Source organism: Camelus bactrianus, chromosome 2, assembly GCF_048773025.1.
Source record: "Camelus bactrianus isolate YW-2024 breed Bactrian camel chromosome 2, ASM4877302v1, whole genome shotgun sequence".
Taxonomy (NCBI): Eukaryota; Metazoa; Chordata; class Mammalia; order Artiodactyla; family Camelidae; genus Camelus; species Camelus bactrianus.
The window spans coordinates 28,432,121-28,457,163 of record NC_133540.1 but is presented as its reverse complement, the minus strand read 5'-3'; the positions used below and the strand labels follow the sequence as shown (position 1 = coordinate 28,457,163).

At 38.9% G+C, this 25,043-nt stretch overlaps 1 protein-coding gene across 3 annotated transcripts in view; it reads left to right on the top strand.

The window, feature by feature from the left end:
• The window catches only part of FHIP1A (FHF complex subunit HOOK interacting protein 1A), a 225,063-nt gene that overhangs the window by 27,037 nt on the left and 172,983 nt on the right, over window positions 1–25,043 (top strand). Inside the window, exon 1 of one of the 3 annotated variants that reach the window (XM_074377296.1) lies at window positions 9,878–10,134. The exons of 1 other annotated variant lie outside the window; for it this stretch is intronic. The gene's annotated coding sequence lies outside the window, so the exon portion shown is untranslated. Of the gene's footprint in view, window positions 1–9,877; window positions 10,135–11,189; window positions 11,245–25,043 lie in introns of those variants that run through there. One more of the 3 variants, XM_074377298.1, reaches the window with a different exon arrangement.

Genomic DNA, 25,043 nt, shown 5'->3' with positions numbered 1-25,043 from the left:
TATTTTGGTAATCATATTTTCAAAAATATTTTTCAAGTTCTTTATTTTTCTCCAGTCATTTTATTTTCATCTGTCTCATTCTTGTTTAATGGTTGTAATACTTCTTGAATCTCTTTGAGTTGTATTAAAGTTACTTCTTTTTAAAGTGCTCTTCTGTTTCCTGAATTAATTCTGTTTCTTCTCATTGTCAGTTTTTCCCCCCCTTACGTTACTGATTTTCCTTGTAGGCCTGGTTGCCTCTTCATAATTAAGGAGGAAGAACTGGGGAGAGTTTTCTCTACTCTCTTGAAAAGATCTATCTGTAGAGTACTCCCCCCCCACCTCTCCTTTGAGCAGGAATTCTAAACAGAGCTCAGTGTGTATGTGTGTGTGTGGCAGGGAGTGGGGATACTAGGTGGGCAGCTGGCCAGCTTTGCTTCACCCCAAAAATGCAGAGGAGGATTTACTCTGAGGAACCAGAATTCACCTTGGAAACCTTTATAAGCCATGTCTTATTCCCTGTTGCAAAAATTGGTTGTGTTATTTTAGAGATGAACCCCCAGATGTTTGTCTGTCATTACACTTGGCTGTGCCACCTGTGGGCTCTGTTAGGGGTCAGGGAGGTGGAGTGGTCAGTGTCACCACTCTGGTACCTGTTGACTCAGAGCCTGGAGCCTCCCTGGGATTCTTTTGAGCAGATTGTCTCCTTGGTGGCCCATAGGTAGTAGCTCTCTCCTCATTGTTTCATCTGTCAGCACGTTCCCATCTCTTGCTTCGTTTTCCAGAAATTTGATGAAATCTCTCATTTATTTAAAGTTCTTTTCCGTGACACAACATTGTAAACTGACTATACTTCAATTTTAAAAAAAAGGCAGATCATTAGGACTTCATAGGTAGAATGATAGTCATTAACAGTTTTTAAACAGTGAGCTGAGTGGCCTTTATCAGAACTGCAAATGAGAAATATCACCGTGATTACATAAGGAAGAATGAATTAGTATGTGTGCATTGGCTTGGGAGTGTTGAGGATGTCAAAAAACTAAAAGGAGTTTCAAGCATAGCAAGCAAAGAAATATAATGTTTCTTAGATAATCTAGAAGTTAGATAATCTAGGGCTATTTAGGAATTGACTTTATAGGGGAACTTTTAGAAGAGAGGAAGAGATGATTGAAAATGAAATTTAAGTTTCAGACCTGGTCAGTTTGGTCAATGCGATCATTTACCAATAATGCCAAGACAGAAGACCAAAGTGGAAGGAAGTTTACAAAAGATGGAGAACTTAGGTGAGTGGAAGATAATATGTTCAATATGTGTATTAAAAATGTACAAATATGTATTAAATTTGAGGCACCTAGAATACATCCAAGTAGAGCTGTCTTGCAAATACATGAGAATGTTGTAAAAATTCTCTTATCTGAAATAAACAACAAAGTTCTTTTCCAGCAAACTCTTTTGATCTTACAGAATTGTTCTGTTTTATTTTTCGGTCCATTCACTTCATTTGGGATTCAGGTGGGATGACCAGGCTATCAACCATGTGGAAACTGAAACCTCAAGGTTGTTCTTTTAAAAAATAGCATTTGGCTTTTGGCTTTTGTTTTACTCTTTAAAATGAGAGATAGATCATACATACACACATACATATAAAAGAATATATATCAGTTGGGGGGAGGGTATAGCTCAGTGGTAGATCACGTGCTTAGCATGCAGGAGGTGTTGGGTTCCATCCCCAGTACCTCCATTAAAAAAAAAAGAGTATCAGTATATGTATACTTTAAAGAAAAATAGTAAAATGAACACTGGTGCCTACTACATTGCTTAAGAAATGGAATATCACATTGTCAGTATCTTTGAGGTCCCGTGTGTCCATCCTTGATCTCATCTTCTTCATCTCCTCTGCCCACTGTGGTAAACATTATCCTTCGTTTTTTTAGTCTTTCCCTTGCTTTTTTTAAAAATGGATTTGTCTTATGTATATTATTCTCTGAACAATATGTTGTTTAATTTTAGCTGCTTTTGCTCTTTGTATAAATGGACTCATATAACTTGGACTCTTTTGTACTTTGCTGTTTTACTCCAAATTGTTTTTGAGATTCATCCATGTTTTTTCATGAAGCTGTATTTTATTTCTTTTACTGCTATATAGCACTGAATTGTAAGAATATATCACGTTTAATTCTCTTTCCTGCTGCTGATGGACATTTGTGTTGTCTGTGTAGCTTTTTGCAAGCAAGAGAAAGATTGGTATGACCATAGTTCCTATTGCATATATGTCAGCGTTTCTCTAAATGTATAAACCTAGGAGTGGAATTGCTGGGTCGGAGCGTATATACATGTTTAATTTTACTAGGTTATGACAACTCTGTGCCCGAGTGGTTGTACCAGGACACACCACACTGGTGTGTGAAATTGCCTGTGGCTTGATGACACTTAGTGTGATTGGATTTTAAATATTTTTGCCCATTTTGGGGGTGTGCAATCATATCTTACTGTGTGTTTTTAAAATTGAGATGTACTTTATGTACAGCATAATTTACCTTATTGTGGTTTTAATTTTAATTTTCCTGATTATTAATGAGATGAAAGATATATTGTCACATGGATATTAACCTTTCATACTTTCTCTTCTGTGAAAGTTTGCTATGTTCTCCCACTTTTCTCTCATTGATTGGTGGGTGTTCCTTTTATATCCTGAATATATAATAGTGTGTATGTATATGTATCTATAATATGTGATGGAATTTATTTTTTTGTGGGCAGGTCCCATTGCACCAGGAGGAAAAGGCAGTGCTTATGTCCAGTGGTCAGTTTTCTACAAACATGATTACGGCATTTTCTCTTTTCCTCTTTTTAGTTGTGGTTAATCTTTGACAAAATTGAGAAGTAAGTTTTGGCACTTTAAAAAGTTTGGAATCTTTTTTCTGTCCCTCCTCCTAATCTACCCCTATTGTGAAACAATTTTGGTTGAGAAAATATCCTTGATATTCAGTAATGCAGAATGTTTTCTTTGGAGTGCATGCTGTTCAGATTGGAGTACACTGCTTATGATGCTTGATGCTCTCAGACCTGTTTCAGTGGTATCAGACCTCAGGCTGGCCAGCAGAGGAGTTGGGTGTGGATGCTGATGCAGATCTCTAATGCATTTTTTTAACTGAAATATAGTCGATTTATAATGTTGTGTTAGCTTCTGTTGTAGAGCATAGTGATTCAATTGTATATATATATATATATATATATATATATATATATATATATATATATATATATATATATATATGTTCCTTTTCATATTCTTTTTCATTATAGGCTATTACAAGGTGTTGAATATAGTTCCCTTTGCTCTAGAGTAGGACCTTGTTTATCTATTTTATATAGAGTAGTATTTGCAAATCTCCAGCTCGCAATTTATCCCTTCCTATCTCTTTCCCCCCTGGTAACCATAAGTTTGTTTTCTGTGTCTGTCTGTTTCTGTTTTATAAGTAAGTTCATTTGTGTTTTTTTTTTTTTTTTTAGATTCTACATCTAACTGATATCATGTGGTATTTTCCTTTCTCTTTCTGGCTTACTTCACTTAGAATGACAATCTGCTGGTCCATCCATGTTGCTGCAAATGGTATTGTTTTATTTTTTATGGCTGTGTAGTACTCCATGGTATATAAATACACCACAGCCATAAATATACACAACCCTTCTTTATCCAATTATCTGTTGATGGACATTTAGGTTGCTTCCATGTCTTGGCTATTGTAAATTGGCTATTGGCTATTGTAAATGAACATTGGGGTGCATATATTTTTTTTGAATTAGAGTTTTCTCTGGGTATATGCCCAGAATTGGGATTGCTACATCATATGGTAAATCTGTTTTTAGTTTTTTAAGGAATCTCCATATTGTTTTATAAAATGGCTGCACCAAACTACATTCCCACTAACAGTGTAGGAGGGTTCCCCTTTCTTCATACCTTCTCCAGCATTTATTGTTTGTAGACTTTTTAATGATGGCCATTCTGACTGGTGTGAGGTGATATCTCATTGCAGTTTTGATTTGCATTTCTCTGATAATTAGTGATATTGAGAAGTTATTTATTTTCTATTATTTTTATGGTAGAAATGATATTACTGGGTATCAAAGTTCTCAGAAGAAACCAGTCCTGCTCACACCTTGATCTCATACTTCTAGCTTCCAGAATTGTGAGAAAATTAATTTCTGTTGTTTAAGCCACCCAGTCTGTGAAACTTTGTTATGATAGCCCTAGCAAACTAATATAATACATAACATGAAATTTACCATTTTATCCATTTTTAAGTGTACAGTTTAATGACATTAAGTACATTTGTGTTGTTATGCAACCATTATCACCATCCATCTCCAGAGCTTTTGTTGTCTTACAAAATTGAACTCTGTACTCTATTCGATTCTCCCCACCAGCCCCTAGCAACCACCATTCTACTGTCTCTATGACTTTGACTACTCTATATCTCATATATATGAAATCATACAGTGTTTATTTTTATTCTTTTGTGATTGGCATATTTCATTTTGCATAATGTGTCAAGATTCATCCATGTTGTAGCATGTGTCAGAATTTCCTTCCTTTTATGACTGAATAATTTTCCATTGTGTGTATATATACCACATTTTATTTATTGAATGGTCATTTGGGTTGCTTTCTTCTTTTGGCTATTGTGAATAATGATGTTATGAACATGGGTATACAAATAATCTAAGATTTTTTTTTCTTTTGGGTATAGATCTAGAAGTGGAACTGGTGGGTCATGTGGTCATTCTACTAATTAATACTTTATTAATTTTTTGAGGCACCACCATACTGTTTTCTATAGCACCTGCACCATTTTACATTCATACCAGCAGTGCACAAGGGTTCCCGTTTCTCCACATCCTCCACCAATGTTATTTTCTGTGTTTTTTAATAGTAGAATTGATATTACTGAGTATCAGAGCTTTCAGGTATAATGAAGTGCCCTTTTGATTTTGTTGTGGGAAGGAGGTGATAAAATTATCACTGGGTTTAGTCAAAGAGAGTTGATTCTCCAAGGGTTGTGAGGTGGCATTCATATGCCTCTTGATTCAGGCAGAATACCGTGGCAGCTCACCAGGAAGCACTGAAGTTACTGGTGTGAAAGACTGGCAGCCACTTTTTCCCCTGTTTGTCAGGAGCTCAGTTCCTGTAGTAATTTTGGGTCTGCTTGTGTGATGTAGGACCAGCTAGGACAAAATGCAAGCTTTCTAACTACAAAGACTCTGTGAAATCGCTCTTTTGCCGAACTAAAGAGACTGGCAAGTTTGTTACTTTTTTTCCCCAGGGCAAATTTTCATTTTCCTAAGTGTTTACAGCTGTGTTTGTTTAAAACACTCTTGTAGCTAACAATTACAGACCTGTGAAGAAAACAGAGAAAGTTAGGCAAATTAGGCCTAAAAAATCTCAGGCAGACACAGAAGCCTGAGAGAGCATAGGAGCTTCCTCAGGGCATTTTTGAAATCATGAAAGAGTTATATGTTTGACCGTAAATGTTGCATTACAACCGCCTAAAAGATTATGTTCCAAGAGGTTTTGAATATTTACAAATACATCCCTTAACTTTTAGTTTGTGTATGAAAATGGAAAGTTTTTTTGTGGGTGTATTTTTTTTCTTGCCTTGTCTACTTACGTGGATATCTCTTCCCTCCAACAGCAATTTTTGGTGGCTTACAGCGGGAAAACAAAAATTCTTTACTGTGGTTTGGGACTGACAAAGCCTCCTAGTCTCATTGGGAGGTCAAATCCCAGTCAACTCCCCCGCACCCCCACCGCCACTTTGCCATTCTAAACTCGTTTGTGTACATGATAATTTGACTTGGAAGCAGCTCAGTTTAACAATCACAAGTTAACAGCACTAAGGATTAACAGTAGCATTACCGTACCCAGTACAATTAATTTTACACACACAACTCATATTTTTCTTTGTGCAATTTGTACACCCACTGGTTTGAGAATTCACAGTAAATATAATTAGCGCTATTGAAGCTAAAGAATATAATGATGCTTCCTCTATTATTAGCCAGTCCTCAGCGTCACCGTAATAATAGCACTTTGTCTAAGAACCCTGAAAACTCTGCCAGTGCTTCGCAGGCTGTGTAAATGGAGATAACCATGGCCGTCATTAAAGGCTGCAGGTCATCCCCCAGCAGGGATCAGTACTCCTGCCTCATACCGTTTGCTGATATGGTTCCCTTTGGGATAGTAAAGCTGGATTAGGAGCCCCAGCTAACAACACATGCCCTTGCATGGGAATGATACAAGGAGCAGGAGTTGATTTCATGGCTCTCTTGAGATGTGGCCCCCCCAGGTCTGTTCCCCTTACTTTGGAAGTTCAGAGCTGACTCCGGCAGGAGCCACTTCTTCATTTGGTGCTTTGGGTGTTTTCTGAAAGCCTTCCCATCAGTAGTCCTGATCTGGGTCAGTGGGACCACCCCTCAGTCTGTGTTATTGCACATAATGAAGCACTGCCTCTAAAGGCAGGGAAGCAGAAGGCTTGGTTTACTTTACTGTTAATTAACTGATTGACAAGTTATTTCATTAAGTTTAACAGATAGATATCTGAAGTCTGCTGTGTTGGGAGAGCCGTGCTAAGCTCAGTAGAGGTCCATAAAATACATGTAAAACACAGTTCCTATTGAAAGGAGTCTGGCGTGTAAGACGGAAGCAGGGCGCCCAGGAGAACACTACCAGCCAGGCAGACAGGACTGCGTCGCATGTTTGGAGCCTGAGTGCTCAGGAACTACAGGGAGGAGATGGAGCACAGGAGGAATGCCAGGGAGAGAGCTGCTTTCTGCACGTTGACTCCCAGTTCCTTAAGGGACTCGGCCTTCTGGCAAATTTACCCTGATCCTTTAATCATAGTTAGGTACAGGACTGCTAAAATATATAAATAAACATTTTTCATCTGATAGTGGAAGTAATAACTCTGAGGAGCAGAAGACTTGGGAAACATACGTATACTACACAAAAGAAAAATGAATCACCTATAATCCGGCTACCTAGACATAGTTACTGTTAACATTGTGGAACATTCCTCCTGCCCCCTCTTTTTTCCTGTGTAATTGACTTTAATTATTTTTTTATTTTATTTATTTTTGGGGGGAGGTAATTAGGTTTGCTTATTTATTTATTTTTTGGAGGAGGTACCGGGGATTGAACCCAGGACCTTCGTGTATGCTAAGCATGCTCCCTACCACTTGAGCTATACCCTTCCCCTGACTCTAATTATTTTTATTTGGATTCTCAAACCAGAGCGTGTATAGATTCCATAAAGAATAAATATGAGTTGGATTCATAGAAGATCATTGTATTGGTTATTGTGATGATAGTTTTGACCTTGCCTACCTTTAATTTTGCAATTATATTGGAAAGTTTTTGTAAACCTTGAAAAAAGCCATTTGATTTCATTTTAGAGTATTTTAAAGCACATGACCTTATTTTAAAGAGAATGTTTTTGATGGACAGACTTTTTGGGAGTGATAGAAGAAGATGGAGATTTTCTAATAAAGAGAATTATGGTTGTTTAATTTTATGATAGTAAGAAATCTCTGTAATAGGTTAAATCTTTGTACTCTTACAGTGTTTAGATTTTTTGTTCTTTTTATAGTAGTATTTTTTTTCCCAGAAATTATGTATATGAAGAAGTTTTGTGTTTCTTATTTATTAGTTATATCTTCTTATCCTCATGGAAAATTTATGTTAGTAAGTTAGTTAGTAAAAAAGTTAGGCTAAGTTAGTAAGAAAAGAAAAATACTGAATGTCATACAGCTTAATTTTTTGGTATGTGCTAAACTATCGGTGACTTTAAGACCTTAACATCTGACAGGAACATTTGGAGCAAGAAATTGCTGGGCAGTGGCCTTCACACTTAGGGAAGAGGCTGGCTTTTGAAGTATGTTTTCCAATCTGCCATTATTATACTTGTTCTGTCCATTTTGTGCCAGACCAGGAAAGCTAACAGCGGGATTCCATGATTTATAAGAACCTCATGAATTCTCCATGTTCTAGAAGGTGTTACTGAATATAAAACTACAAAGTAGAGTTTATTCCTTTTTTCCCCCACCTGTCACTTATGCACCTTTTGACTGATTGAGAGGTCTTAATCTTCTTGGAAATTGGTGACTCCTTGCTGTGGTTTTAAAAAAGGCGTTGTTTTTAGTATAATGTGTGGTGGACCTGGTTCTATGGTGTCTTTGTTAAGAAGAAAAATCCCTTGGTGCTCTAAGACCTTTTGTTTGAGGGGGGAGGGGTGTCACAAACTCAGGGGCCAGACAGGTATATAATGAGAATATAAGATTCTAAGAAGGAGTGGTGAGGACTTTGACAGGCTGTACATTGCTCGCCTCTCCAGTGGCAATGAAACAAAAACACAAAATATACTGTGACGGCCAAACAGAAAGCCCAGGTCCACGTTGAAGCCAACCAGTTTATGCCTGGTGATGCCCGTGACCCCTGCAGTAATAACAGTGGTATGTAGTAGTACAGTGATAATTAAAACAGCTAACACTTTTTGAGAGCTTACTCTGTGCTGGACGTGTACATTATCTGATTCTGTCTTCACAATAAAGGTAAATAATATTGTTACCCCTATCTTAGAGATAAAACTGAGGCCTAGAGAGGTTTTTTTTTTTTGCTCATGTCACAGAGATAGTAGCAAAGCCAGGTTTGTCTGACTCTGGGCCTTGAGCTCTGTGGTGTGTTTTGATTTTAGGCCACAGAACTTTGAATTGCATTCATTGGGTAGGAAAAAAATTGTCAGTCAATGGCTAAGCTGCTCAGCGTGTGGGCAGCTGCCAGCTTTGTGGCCTTGGAGGAAGAAGCCAGGCCTGGGAGGAAGAGCAGTGTTCTTGGGCCTAGAGAAGAGGAAACCAGGGTCAGGTGCTGCGGTGTGGACGGGCTCTAGAAGTCTTCGCAGGGGCTGATGCGGTGAGGCCTCGGGGGGGGATAAAGTCACGGTTGGTACAGAAGATGTGTGTGGGGTGTGTGCAGCCTGTAGGGGTGGGAGGTCAGACCACGTGGAGGGGCTTGTGATGTGGGTTTTGGCAGACGTGAGTCAGGCCTCCCGGGATATTTTGTACCGTTGGCTTCCTAGCTGGGTACAAGGAAATAGAGCTGAGGAAGAAAGAACTAAAAGGTATCGGTCTGAGACTTAATCCAGGGCTTCCTGTCACAGTACACCTTAAAACTAAACAAGGTTTTCGTTGGGTGGAGGGGATTGTTTCTCTCACTGGCTTTTGTTTGGTGGCTGTGGCAGCTCCTCTTCCTGCCTCAGAGGGTGTGTCTCTCTCTGGACCCCTGGCACTTCCCTTGCTAGTTAGTGGAAACCAAGTATCCTCACAAACCTTTGGTTGTTGAGTTAGAACCAGAAACGTCCAGCTGTCACGTAGCACCTCTAAACAGACAAGTCACTGACGCGCTGCTCACTGTAGCTCTCAAAGCCTCTCTGTCTAAGTGCCTTTAACTCAAGGACATGGAATGTAAAGCCCCAGGTATTCCAAACCAGCTACACGTGAACGCGAACCCTAGAAAGCACCACAGCCTCTGGGAGAGGCCTGTCTCCATAAACCTCACAGGGCCCTAAAGAGAAATTTTTTAAAAGTACGCACATACACCACAAAAAACAAATTAAAGGGCTGTATCTTGACCTTTTTTTTCCTTAACAGTGTGAGTATACTACAGAAATACATGAGGAAGTAAGACTGATGAATGGAGTTTGCTTTCTGTAGCCTAAGACTTTTAAATAGATATGGAAGGAGGAGGAAGCAAACTTAGTTACAAGAAACCTAACACTGCTAGAAGGAGGGGGGGGGGACCAAAAATAGAGCCTGAGCGGGTCCTCGGGAAGCCCTTCTGCTGAATTGTTTGGTTTAAAATGATTGCTTTCCTAGAAGCAACAAGAAAAACTGGTCCAGTTTGTTTTCAGAGTTGGAAGAAAATTCTTAATGTAAGCAGCTCCTGGCTTCACAGCGTTTCCATCTGGAATATCATTTAAGAATTTGGCCAGATCTCAAGTGATTTATGTTTAGTAAATAAGATTATCTTCAGCTTCCTATTGTGAAAGAGCAAATGGTTTGGCTTAGTTGCTGCTTTTCAGCCTCTTTTAATTGCTTGTCAAGGTAATACTGCATTAATCTCCGTTATTTATCTCGGGTCGGGTTTGCAGTGGTTTCTGAAGCAAGAAACCAAAACAGCGGTTGAAGAGAGAATGGCTTAACGTGTTAATACCTTTGTTGTAGAGCTACCAAATCTACAACTTTCTTAAGGTTGTCTTTGGTGATGTGTGTGTGTGTGTGTGTGTGTGTGGGTTTGTGTGTAGGATGGGGGATGAGAAGGGGCTTTTACATACACTTGAAATTCAGCTTTTTACATTTTTCCTGTTATAGGACATATGCTCTTAATTTTATGAAATAAATGAAATAAAGGGACTCTCGTGTCAGCTATGTTGAATACTTACAATTTTTTATGTTTTAAGAGTTTACTTTTCTCCCCCCAAAATGGGAAGACATTTCTTACTGAAATTGTGGATATCAAGTGAAAAATAACATTTCTTTCTGGTGTTTGAGAATACATTATTATGAAAATGTGAATACTGACATACTGTTTTTTTTTAAATGAGGGTAAAATTGTAATGTTTTGAATTTAAATAGTTTTTATAGGTCCCAGGTTAAATTCTTCTGATTATTAGGTTTGAATGTGTGTGTGAGAGAGGTAAGCATTTTGGCAAAGAAATGATTTTATCCTGCAAGACAAAAAAATATTGAAGTGTTTCTGAGCATAAAATTTAGGAAAGCAGCGCATTATGTAGTTCATATTCACTGTGGGTAAAAATAGTTACATCTAGTTAGTGAGTATTCTGCTATAGTAACCTCCCCCAGCCTCTTCCTGAATCTTGAATTGAAGGTTTCTTCTTAAACTGGTATCTTAATATCTTGAGTTTCATATCTTGCACACAGTGCAAACCAAGCAAAAGATAAAATGTATGGAGGTCACTCTGTCTTTCAGATCCTATCAGCTAATTTGAATCTAATTCTTAGACTGTTCATGATACCTTGGCAGCGAGCCATGTACTTGTCATTTTATCTCATTATAGTTAAGTCTAGTCCTGTCAAGAACAGGTTTACTAGTCTTTTTTAATTGCCTGCTTAAAATTTTTCATTTCCAAAATCAGCTGAAGAATTTACGACAATGATACCTGTAGACGGAGCTCAGGTCAGAGCTGTGAGCAGGTGAGGAGCTGCCTGGAGGAGGGAGTGTGGAGATGGGTGGTTTGAGGCTGGGGCAGAGGATGGATGGAGTGTTTGTGTCAGAAGAGCAGAGCGGGGCTGAAATTGGGAGGATGTGAGGAGATGTATGTGACACTGACTAGTACGAACAATTTTCTTTTGTACATTTTGCATTAAAACGTGTCACCTACTCTTCTGGGATTAGGCAGTTGGAAGGTTGAGGAAGAACAGAGGAAGTTGAGGTGTCATCTGGAGGGGACAGAAGGCAGAGGGATGTCCACCCTAAAAGCTAAAAATGATAACAAGAAGGTTCTATATGGGCCCTGCTCAGGGGCAACACCGGGAGAATCTTCCATGTGACAAAGAGGAGGGAAGGCTAAAAAACAATGAAGCGGGGAGACGTGGAAGGAGGAAGAGGTAGGAAGAAGAGGGAAAGGTGGCAGAGAGGTCTTTGTCTCCTGGGAAGACACGTGTTGTTGATGAGATAACTTACTGGAGTGCCTCCAGGATGGGAGGGGCAGGTTTCCTGGCAAAGGATCAAGTCAGGCTGACGCAGAGGGTCTGCTGTGCGGTGTGGGACACGCATTCTCATGGCTGTGTGAGAATGGAAATGGAAAAGGATGCAGGGACCGAGTTGGTCTGCAGGGCTGTGTTCGGAGCCACAGCAATGTGTGTGACCTTGGAAGACACTAGCAGTTGGGACTAATGGAATCCATTGGACGGGTCATCTAGTGGAGTCCAGTCAGGCAGCCTAACAGGGCCATCTGTTTTTCTCAAATCATCCCTTACCTGGAGGACTTTGGGAACGGGGTTTACTTTGTAGTGTATTGAGGGCATTGACTGATCAGGAGGGATTTTGGAATTTGTGATTCGCCTCCTCCTCCTGCTCCCCCCAGCCCTTTTCCCGGGTGCACTGCGGGTTCATGCTGTTCCCTGACAGAGCCCCATTCACTGGGAATTTATTTCCTATTCTGAATCTTTCTCAATTTTCTTTCTGTCTACCAAAATTTATGCTCACTCTCTGGTGTCTCTAGTCTCTGCAGATAACTGGAGCTAATTTAATGAAAACATTCATTCTCTTGTGTAGGGTTAATATATAACCAGTTTCCTGTTATATATTTGCATTCAAAAGAAGGATTCATGGTATGTTGACTCAAAGAAGTGGTGGCATTTTGGGCAAGTCTTTGGGTAAATATTAAGATGGTGATATTACAGAGGAGTCCTATTATATGCATATTTTACTCACAGGAAGTAAGCTTGAACAAAAGAACAAGAAATGACAATTGGAATAGGGTGAGCACAGTGCTGGAGTGAACACCAGAGGGGAGAGATGAGCCAGCAGTTTGTGGGGAGATTTCATTTCCTCTCAGACTGTGGGCATGTGGGTTTAACAGCACGGCTCACAAAATGCAAGCCGAACACTTCATCTGTTGTTTACCTGAAGAGATAATAGTCTTTCCCCAAGGGCAGGAAAAACTGGTCATCTTGGACTTAGTGAGAAACAGCATAGTGTTGTATTTTATGAGGAATTTCAGGGACTTTTCAAAGGCAGTTTTGACTGTTTGTAATTGCTGCCTTGAGTTTGACTTTGGACTCTAACCCAGTTCCCTGTGCCATTAGGTGTGACATAACAGTATCAGTTGGCTGAGAGTAGGTCTTTCAGGGCCCCTGTGAGCTCCTTGAGATTTGGGACTGTGTGTCGTTCATTGTTGCCAAAGGAGCTCAGAAAACATTTTTTTTGTTGAATGAAATAAAGAATACATAACATTTCTGTCTAAAGCCTTCTCCACCCAACTGTGTCCCTAGAACAGATATGAGTAGGGACATTCTGACTCTTTGATTTACAGGTGATGGGTCTTCCTGAGTGGTTTAGATTACCTGTTGGAACTGGCTTGCAAGTGATTGACTTTCAGAGAGGAACTTGTCTTCTTACCTCTGGGTGCTGCCCTCGCCAAAGAAGGTAGCGTCAGGGATTGGTTGAAAGGAAGATGGGTGTGTATGAAACCCCAATGGCTTTGAAGATGCTCTTATTATTATTATTATTATTATTATTATTATCATTATCATTATTATTATTATTTTTAAATACTGAACCTGTATCTTCCGTTCCCTGACGGGGCACCCTAGTCATTGCAGATGGTTCTGGCATCCCAGGGATGGACGGCTCCCCACTTAAAAGATTCCATCTCCTCATTTGCCCCTTGAAGGTGATTTTGAACTTGGAATTATGGGTGACTTCTAAGTTAAAGCATAATAAAAGATATCTCCTTCTCCCCCAAATTACCTTCCCCACCCCAGCCCCCCGTGCTTCATTCTGTTCTTTCAGCTGTGGTCCAGTTGTTGACTGCAGCAGTGATCCCAGTATTTGGTGCACAACTTACCTGGTAGCTTATAAATACATGTCATAAAGAAAAGTTTAGCCAGTTGAGTAGGTGGCCTTGTTGATAACAGCCTTAAACATGTGGCATCTTGCTCTGTCTCTCACAGCATTACCATGACAGTTAGTGAAAAGACCCTGGTTTCTGCAAAGTGTCTGCTGGACAGGGTGAGTTTAAGTAGAGATAATCACCACTGGAGTTTGTTTTTTATATGCCTCCTACAGAGGTTCGGTTGCTGCCCTCAGTGAATTTGGAAGCTCCTGGGTACACCATCCAGACCTTCATACCAGATGTAAACGGGATCTGATTGCTAAGCATTCATTCGGATGCTATTTTTAGTGTTTTGTTAGCCTCCTGGGCTGGTTTGATATTTTTATTTTTGTAATGTGCCACTCAGTCTTTGTTGTATTAGACTAGAATCGCAGAAATGGAGGGGCTCTGAGAGGTAATCAAATCTAGTGTCCCTTAAACTCTTCCTTCCTTCAAAGGGACAGTAAAACCACTAATTTACACTGTATGTAAATCAGAGGAAAGCTGAATTTCTGGTTCAGAGAGGCATGGAAATGGGAGGCCGAAAGCCTCTCTCATTTCTCTGCTCCCTTTCCACCCCAGACCCTGAGGTATTTGGATATAACACCTGGGGCTCGTGGAGCTCGGTTAGAAAACCACAGTTCTGGAGTGATGGATGTTTTGCTAAGACTTAGGTAAATCTTCCTGCCACCAGTTTGCTGTTTATTGCTTCCTGAGGGTAAAAATTGAAAACAGAACAGCTCAGAGTTCTTCCTCTGCATTTATCTATAGTGTGAGTTACCTATAGACACTCACCAGTCATTAAGAAGCTCATACTGTGTAGTGAATGTTCAGCCCAACCAACGTGCACCGTTAGGTACCACAGGTAAAAGGCTGGCCTGAGGGGGCAGAGGGCATGGCTCAAGTGATAGAGTGCATGCTTAGCATGGATGAGGTCATGGGTTCAATCCCCAGTACCTCCTCTAAAAAAATAAATAAATGTAATTACCTCCTCCCCCCCAAGCCAAAAAGAATTAAAAAATTATACAATAATAAACAAAATATTTAAAAAAAAAAGAGAAGCTGACCTGAGTGACAGGTGGTACTGTTTGTTTTAATTTGGTGACGAGTATGGCATCTGAATGAGACTCCGAATATGCCTAAGAAGCTGGGATGTCCTTCATGAGATAGGCTCTAATCACTGATAGATCAGTGATTCTCAAAGTGTGGTTCCCTGCCCACCAGCCCCAGCTGCCCCTCAAACTTGTTAGAATGCAAATTCTTGGCCTCTACCCAGACCTGCTGAATCAGGAGCTTTGAGGGTGGAGCCCAGAAATTTGTATTTAACAAGCCTTTTGGATGATTCTGCTGCACATTAAAGACTGAGAACCACTGGTGTTGGAGAACATAGTGACGGTGCCAGGGGTTGGCTTGGGGGTGTTTTAACACTACTTCCCCCCTCCCACTTCCTATAAGCACTCTTGTTCTGTTATGGAAAATTGATGTTTTCTCAATCTTATGCAAAGTCCTAAGCAAGTTTATCTTAAGGAATCTGAAAAGAATATATATATATATATGTATGTGTATAACTGAATCGCTTTGCTGTACACCTGAAACTAACATTGTGAATCAACTACACTTCAATACAAAATTAAAAAACAAACAAAAAAACCCCAAATACCCTAGCTCTGACGTTCAACTAGATTACTACTCCTTGCTCCCTTTTATGTGGAAATTCTGAAGCGACCACTGGATGTATAGGAACACGATTTTTCAGGTGTGTGTTGGAAGACCGCTTGTTTACAAAAGGAAGTGATTTTCTGCTTGACCACCTGGGGCCTCATTTGTCTGCCGAGGTGACTTGGAGTCACCGCCCTTTCAGTTTCATGTCTCCGGTGAGGGTCTGAGGGAGGATTTCCTAAGTGCAGCACTTATGTGGCCCAGATCATCTTACCCACGTTTGCTGTATAAACCTGTTCTTTTTCTCTTGTGACTTCCTGATTAACTAGGCATTCATTCAGCAGCCTGTAGCTGGGGGTTCCTGAGCTGAGATCCAAGAACCAACCCTGATATCAGAAAAATAAGCTTGCTTTGTGCATATGGGTGTGACTTTTTGTGGGTAGAGGGTCCATAGTTTCCAACAGATTCTGGAAAGGATCTGTGTTCTCCCCACCACACCGCCCACCCCAAAGAGGGCTGATTAACTATTGCTTAAGCTACTTTTGGATACAAGTTTTAAGAAATCCTGGTAAGATCTGCAGCCATTTGAGGTCGAAGAGCTTTTATGGGGTTGGCAATCATACTTGGGCTGCCTCGTTGTCTCCTCAGGTGCGCCGGTCTTGTACCTGTGCCTTCATGCTTTTCTATTTCTGGTGATGGGGACAGTTCATACTAGTGCTGTCAACAACATGCTTATCCAGTAGGTTCAGGTAGTTTCTTTTAAAAATTCGATCCTTTGAGGTATATAGAGCAGGAAGATTGTTACCCCTATTTACAGTTGATGACACAGGCTGAGAGAAAAGCCTGAGACACTATCACTAGGTTTACCTGTCATCCGAACGTGCTGGACACTGCCACTTGGCTCATGCTTGGGTAACCTCTAAATACACCTGGACAAAGCCTAGAGAAATCTCAAAAGTTCATTGTGGATAAAAGGCCAATTATTCATCTCACACCTAATGTCATTATTCCCTTTCTAAAGGAAATGGATCATGTTAAAATTGTGGCTTTCCTTTTGGCTATTCCTCATTTTAGTGATTTTAAAACAAAATTTCATAATCTCCCCACTTCACAGTCAAATAAAAGCTGGCCCTAGCCCCTCTTCTTTTGTTCTCCAGAAGGATCATAGAAAAATCTTACCCAATCATATTTTTCAGCATGTTGGTTCATGAGAGGGCAAGTCATTGGCAGCCGGTAGCATCACCTCATTTTCATTAGATTGTTCGTTGGGTTTCAAAGACTAGTGCCCTTGTAACTTACATTATACAGCCTTAAAATTGCTCATAAAAGTTTGCTGTGGAAGAGCAGCAAATGTAAGATAAATTGAGAAGGTTAAAGGAAAACTGTACTAAGAGCTTCTCATAAATGAATTCTCATCATAAAAAAGCACAGTGATTTCTCCAAGTGACAAATTAACTTGAGATTGTGCTTTGCATTTTTAAGTAATGTGTGGTAGCGTAATTCCATTTGTGTTCAAGCCAGGGGTCAGTGCCTTACTTATTCCACTTGTGCTTTTTGTCTAATAGTGTAGAGAAGAGAGCTGCATATGTGGGTATTAATTTACTTTTATTTTGCAAATGCATCATGTCAGGATTCAGTCAGTACTGAGATTCTAGGGGTTAAGGCAGGCTGGCATTTAGAAGGTGTCTGTGCTGAGGGCTTGGGGCCAGAGCATTTTCTGAAAGGAGTATTCGTGTTTAGAACACTTCTTGTAAAGATTCTTGTGCTGACTTGACTTACGTTTTCACTCCAGTGGGGTCATGGCAAAGGACATCAGGATGTCAGTCGTTTATTTCACGTCCCTGGCATTGGCTGGGTAGAAAAGGCATTAGTGAGTGGAGTGGTGGTTCTTTCTGTCAACAAGTCAGGGGTTCGATTAAGAAAATTAACTGCAGTGGGTGCAAGTGACTCCATAAAAATATGCATATTAATGTCATTTGGACTCTTTGGAGGGAGATACAAAAATACCAGTATTAATTTTAGAGTTTGTACATCTGTGATTTGTTGAATAGTAATGAGAATAAAGAGAAAAAGGTTCCTGCCTAGTGAAACTTGACTGATCATGTGAAAACTCTTAATTCTTCAGGCCCTGGTGTCAGAATTAGGAGTTTAGACTGGGTTATTAATAATAATATATTTGCCCTCTGTATTCTTCTGCTAAATTGTTTGTTTTCTTCTGTCTGTGGCTCATTGCATTTTTGCTTCAGGGTTTTAATTCGTGGGGCATGTGGGCTGCTGTGGACTTGTCCTTTCATAGGCAGAGCTCAAGGCCAAAGATCACATTTTTACTTGTGTGAGATTTTCTGTTGTTTCGATCTCAGGGGACTCAGTGGGTGCAGGTGCCGAGGAGATTAAGGGAGAGGAGGGTGGGTGCCTGGTCAGGACCTCTGAAGGGTGTACAAGTCAGTCCCCCAGCCCAGGATGGTGGTCTTTACATTTCTTAGAAGAAGCAGAATAGATGCAAATACTTAAGGCCAGAATGGAGCCTGAAGCAAAGCAGGCCTCTTCATGTCCCCAAAGTTCAAGTTCCTTTTAACTCTAGGTCTCTCCTGGTATCATTCTTTAAAAATAAAAAATTAGTGTATTTTTTTCCATAAAGAAAAAAAAAAAAACCCCAGCACTCTTAATCCATGTTTCCTACGATGAAACCTAGTATTATGGAATCTGTTTGCCTCTAAGCAAAGAAGGTCAATAAGTTTCAACAGTATGTCAGTCAGCTGTCCCAGAAACCACACATAAGTTAATGGGTGTTTTGAGGTTGTGTATTCACTCACCTGTTTGGACAGTTGAGGACTCTGGACATATGTCAGGTTAGGAAATACTTGTTTGATTACATGGTTTATTGTTTATTATAAAACATATTACCCTTACGTTGGAGTCCAGTGACTTATGATCTGACTTTAAAATACTTTTGCCATAATAATTAAGAAAGAGCCCTTTTCCAGCTGTTTGGCTTTTAACATATGTTTAGGCCATGATTTTTTTTTTGATATCTTTTTAATGGAAGTAAAATTTATATAACAAAAGGCCATGAAAATTTTTTGTCAAGAGGATTTAAGAAAGGTTAATTGACTCAACACTTGGTTCATTTATTTGAATTCAGTGGATGATATAAAGCCAGGTCCTTGCCTTGAAGGAGATCCCAGCCTCCTAGGGGGATAAAAACATAAAACAAATATTAATAAAGACATGTACAAGGTGCCCCGTGACTGCTAAGGACGTTTACTGCACTTTGTTTTTTGAGCCCACCTCTGAAAGGGCTTTTCCTCTTGCTCTGGTTTTTTTTTGTGTGTGTGTGTGTGTAGCCAGTTGTCTCACTTCCCTTGTCTTAATGTTTTCTGTTGGGGATTTCATATGAAAGTTAGAATTTTGTCAGCTACTTTGTGCTTCTCAAAATTTCTTGCTTCTAAGACTCAAATATAGAAATGTTAGTGGTGATGCCGGATGTTAGTCCATTTGTAAGAGTTAGAAAACTTGCACTTGGTATAAAACTTGATGTGAAAAAGGTACTTTCATCAGCTGGGATTCTGCCGAGCATATTTTTTCTTGTAAGCCTGTGGTAAGACTGTTGGCAATAAACTCCAGATCTGTTTGCTTAACTTAAGCCGGTCCTGTATTGCATATATTTTCATTTTTATTGTATGTTTTACCCCATCTCCTTAAAAAAAAAAAAAAAAAAAAGCAAGCCCCAGCCAAAAGAGTATACGTCCTGTCTTCTTTGCTTTGAAATATCCTGAAACTTCATACCTCATCTTTTTTTGGTGTTGTTACTAAAATCTCTTGCATGTTTGAAGTGATAATAGCAGTGCATTTTCTTTTTATACTTGTAAATGAAGAGTTAAGTGGACAATATTTATAGAGATCTCTAAAATTCCTAGAAGGCTAAATGAAATGAAACAGTATTATGCAGGATGAATACAGTATTTTCTTATATTAAACTGAGTTGTATGAAGGGGAATTTTTCTCAGTACTGTTTTTAATTTTAAGACTTTAGTCTCCTTTTTTTATAGTTATACTCATTAGACTCCCTCACTTCCCTATTCTAAGGCATTTCTGAACTAGTACAATTGTCATTTTTCTTCTTAAGTTGATAAAGTATGGTATCTTTTAAATGTTATTTTTAAGAATTCTTCTTTAATGTCTCTTCCTTGGCCCATGAAATGTAAGAATTGACTTCAGTTGACTTCACTTTAATAATCTTGTTTTATTAAAATCTTGTGACATGTTGGTCAAGGGCTAGAACGTAATTTTTTTATGGCTAAATTTTAAACCTTACCTGGAGTTTTATTTTACTTCTCTCTATGTGAATTGCTTAAAGGGCAATCTTATCTGATTACACTTCACAGTTTTACATAAAGGACTTTTTCCTCCTTTCACTATCTTGACAGCCGAGAAAGTCAAGGCAACAATCAACAGGCTGGTTCAAAAGAGTGGGGATTTGTCCAGTGCACTGGAATTTGCTTCCTCTCCAGCGTGAAAGCTTGTATTTGTGGCATACAAAGTGACGTTGTGTAAAAATGTGAAGGACAGGTGTTTACTCTGGCCCTGTCCAAGGTGAGAATTTGAGATGGGAGAGCTGGGCTCTGTCGAGGAGGTGATTTGGAACTAGACCAGTCTGTCAGTTTTGTTACCTATCATTGAAACTGGGGACTAAGTGACGAAGGAGATTTCAGTTCACAACTCATAATGTAGCTTTAAAGACTTTTTTCTTTTGGCTGATGTATTTTAAGGAGTTGAATACATTTTTCCATAAATTTTACTGCCTTCTATTTACCTTTGAGCAGAAGCCAACAGAGAAATATTTAGAAGGTTATGAGCAACAATAAAATGAACTGTTAAAAAAACCCTTTTGTGGCATTCTTCAAGTGTGTGCTGGTAGAAAAATTACTCTAATTTGATAGTGAAATGTTAGAAATGATTTTATTTACTATTTAGACATAACATAAACGAGCCTGGCTTTGTAAATGTGCAGGTTCAAAACATTTAGTTATGCCTCACTAGCTCAAATTTTCGCTCGTTATGCTTTACACTGATGGAATTAAATATGACACATTGCATCGTTGGATCAGCCCCACAGTTCTAAAATACAGGGTTTGACTGAATTCTGAAAAAAAGAAATTAAAGAGACTGTTTAATGTCAGAAATGATTTGTGAAATTTTATTTGTAGCATAAAGTTGGTTCAAGGAAGTATCCCAGTGCTAGAAGAAGGAAAGCCCATGAACATGTAATTGTAAATCACCCTCACTGAAACCAAAAATGATTCTTAGGCTTTGAAGGGGCGGATAATTTCTCAAAGCCAGGTCCTTGGTGTCTGTACTGGTCATAACGTGGCCAGTCCCTGGGAGAGTGCACGTCTAGTACTTGTGTCTGCCAGCACCAGTAGGAGTCATGTGTTCAATGGCCATTCCATCTTGAAGCATCCGGTTTTACCTCCTGGATATCCAAGGACATGTGTGGAGGAAGGTCAGAGCTTTGTGATGCTTGCTGTGAGGCTCTCAGAGGGGAGAGCTGCCTTAATATCATGCCTATATGTTCCAGGGAATTCTTTGGAGGCTGTCTTCTGATTCTCTTGCTTCCTTTGTACAGAGACCATCTACTTTCAGTGGAGTCACTAACTTGCACTCCAGTATTCGGAAGATTTTATGAGTGTTTTCTATGCCCTAAAATCACCATCGTCTGTTTTCAGGGTTAAAGGCAGGGTATTGGGAGTTGAACTTGGGTTTCAGCTCTATCTCTGCCAGTATATGGTTTTCCTTAATCTCCTTAAGCCTCACCTTTCCTGTCTATAAAACAGGTGTTCATTCATGCATTCATTTGTTCATTCAGTCATTTGACAAATAGTAATTTCTCTGTGCCAGGCGCATTCTCGGTGCTGGGAAGTGAACAGTGAGCAAAGCAGATGAAACTCCTGTTCTCACGGAGCTTACATGCTCCTGCTCCTGGGGAAAATGGAACATAAATGAATGGAAGTTAGATAAAATATATGTGAGAGAGTGGTGGCTGCTACAAATGAAAACAGAACAGGGTCAGGGGTAGAGTGACAGGATCAGAAGTTGGTTTCTTTCTGGTTTACGTGGGTGGACAGTAGACGGGAGGGCCTCTGTGTGCAGGTGACATGTCAGCAGGGAGAGGAAGGATACATGAGGATACGTGGGGACAGAGCATCTCAGGGCCCAGCAAGTTTGGCAGGCACTGCACAGTCCTGGAAGGGGCGGGCAGGGGTTGGGGGTCAGTGAGGAGAGTGGGCGTCTGGCAGGTGGGGGTCCACACAGCCCTGGACGATGCACACCCAATGGGGCTGCTGAGACAGTGGAGGGAGGGGACAGGGCTGATGTGTGTTCTGCACACAGAAAAAGAACAATACGCTGGAACAAGTGAGAATGGCTTTAGGAATCCATGAAGGGTTCAGTAGTATGAAATTTATTACAGACATTCATCATCTTATGTTTAATGACATATGATCATTTTTTATAAAAAAAAGGCATCTGATAAAGTTCAATATTGATTATTGATCTTTTAAAAACCCTCAAAATATAAGAGGAAAATATCCTTAGCAAAGTATGTTCATCTCAATCTAAAAACCATCTCAGACTTAATAGGAAATTTGAGACCATTCCCATTTCAGTTAGGAGCAAAATAAGGCCGACTATTTTTACTATTTATTAATGGTGTTTTGGAATCACAAGTTAATAGAGTTGGACAACAGAAAGAAAATAAAGTTATGAAAGTATACAAACCAGGAAGGAAGTAAACAGATATTATTTGTAAATAATAGGTAGGCCTATGACTAGAATACCCAAGAGAATCAAGTGAAAAGCTAATTATAAAGAATAAGATAATTTATAAATGTGCCTGGATACCAAAGTAATGTGTCAACATTCATGGCTTTCATATATACTAACAGTTAGTTTGAATGTAGTGGAAGAAAAAAACATTAGCTTAAAAAAGGATAAAATACCTAAGAATAAACTTAAGAAATATGTATGATGTATGTGAAGGCATTTAAAAATGCTCCTGAGAGATACAAAAGAGGCGTGAGAAGGCCTGTCATATTCTTGGATATAGAGATGCAAGTTCTCCTTAAATTTATGTGTATGTTTAATGTAATTCCAGTAAAAATAACAACAGGATTTTTTGGGGGGGCTAAGCCAACTTATTCTGTGTTCACATGGAAAAATAAGTTAAGCACGAATAGCTAGCCCAGTTCTGAAAAAGAGACTAAAACATACTGTAAGGCTACAATAATTAAAACACTGATGTTACCAGATACCATAGTTGGTATATTATAAAGATGGCATTTCATAGACTTAACATAGGAACCAGCAATCCCACTTCTGAATATGTATCCGGAGGGAACTCTAAGTTGAAAAGACACATGCACCCCAGTTTTCACAGCAGCACTATTTACAACAGCCAAGACATGGAAGCTACCTAAATGTCCATCGACAGATGAGTAGATAAAGAAATTGTGGTGTATTTACACAATACTAATCTGCCATAAAAAAGAATAAAATAATGCCATTTGCAGCAACATGGATAGACCTAGAGATAAGTGAAGTAAGCCAGAAAGAGAAAGAAAAATACCATATACTATCACTCATGTGTGATATCTTTAAAAAAAAAAGGACACTGTGAACTCATCTACAAAACAGAAACAGATTCTCAGACAGTAAACAATCTTATGGTTACTGGGGAAAAAGGGGTGGGAAGGGATAAATTTGGGCGTTGGAGATTTACAAATGTTAGCCATTATATATAAAAGTCGATTTTAAAAAAAGTTTCTTTTGTACAGCACAGGGAACTATGTTCAATATCTTGTAATAACCTTTAATGGGAAAAATACAGAAGCAAACATTATTTATGCACATGACTGGGACATTATGCTGTATACGAGATAGAGACACTATAATTGACTGTACTTCAAAAAAATTAATTAATTAATTTAAAAAAAAGATGGCATTTCAAGGTAGTTAGAGAAAGAAGCTCTGTTCAATAAATAATCGTGGGGTAACCAGGTGGCCATCTAGGGGGAATGGAAAAAGCTACTTAGAGCAGCACCTCAAATGTTTAGCCAAAATTGATCTATATTAAAGAGAAATTTAACAAATTAAATTGTAGAAGAAAGCACAGGAAGGTTATTTTATAATCTTGGAATACATATGATCTTCCTAAGTAAGACAGAAAAGAAATTGATATACTTGATTACATTAAAAACAACCTAACTGAAAAAAAGTCCTGCGTAAGGAAAGACAAAGAATAAGAGAATTGGGAAAATGTTTTGATTCTTTTATCACCAACCACTAATTTCCTTAATAAAGAGCTTCTACAGATCTATAAGAAAGTGTCCAACAACCCAGAAAAATGGACAAAGGATATAAATATTGTACAGAAAGGGAAATAACGGTGTCTTTTAAAAATATGAAGAAGATGCTTAAGCGCTACTCATTATAAGAGATATGGACATACAGCTGAGCTGAGGTACCATTTATCACTATTAGGCAGGAAAAGTTTAAGGAGTTGTATAACTTACTCTGTAAGAGTATGAGTGCAAAACAATAGTCTCTTTAGTGGGCAATTTGACAAAATCTATAGTATGAAAAATCTCGTATCATTTGACTAGGAACTCCAGTTCTAGAAATTTATCTTAGATACAAATACATTCCTCTAGATAAACATTCAAGTGTACTATGAATGTATCCTATATATGCATACCTATTACATGCATGTATGTACAAAAATATTTTTTGTAGTAGTGTTTATAAAATAACTAAAAATTGGAAACAACCAAAATGTTCATCCATGGGAGACTGAATTAATGTGTGGTGTTACAGCTGTACGTTAGAAAACTGCAGTCATAAAAATACCAGTGAATCTCTTTATGTGTCATTTTTGGAAACATTGCCAACATATGTTGTTTGGTGAAAAATGCAAGGTAGAGAGCAATGTATGTGATACATTTATTTGTGTTAAAAATACTTTGCTTGTCTATGAACAAATGCAGAGTTGATGCAGGCTCTGGGGAGTATAACTTGAATTATTTTTAATTGAACAAAAGATTCTTTAAATTTTATAGTGCTTCACCATTTTCAAAAGTTTCACACACATGATTTCATATAATCCCATAATAACCCTTTGTTCCCCTACCCCTATCTTGCCCCTCTTCCTTCCCTCTTCTTACTAGTAACCACTAGTTTGATCTCTGTATTTGTGAGTCTGCTTTCTTTTTGTTTTATTCACTAGTTTGTTGTATTTTTTAGATTCCACATATAAATGATTGAAGACGGCCCCACCCCTTCTCAAAAAAATGTACTTATCACATTACCTTGCACTTAGTATTTATTACTTGGTGGTTATTTTCATTGTAATCACAGGTTTCCTTTATCTCTCAAGTTGATTTTTTAACAGTTGGGCCTGGAGGAGGAAGCTGTTCTCACTATAAATGCTGCTTAGTGGGTGCCCATACTCATGTTAGTATGCTGTATGTGCTTCCTGAAGGATGCTTCTTGGAGGATGTCAGTACAGGCTCTGCAAAGCAAAGATGTCCAATAAGATTGGGAAATGTTGGATTAAACAAAACTAAGCATATTTCTTAGTGATATGCTGCAGCTCACTTATTTGTTTTGTGGTTGAGACCTTCCTAAAGTCATCCAAATTACACTGGATGTCTTGGGTAAAGAAAAGAATGTATGTAATTC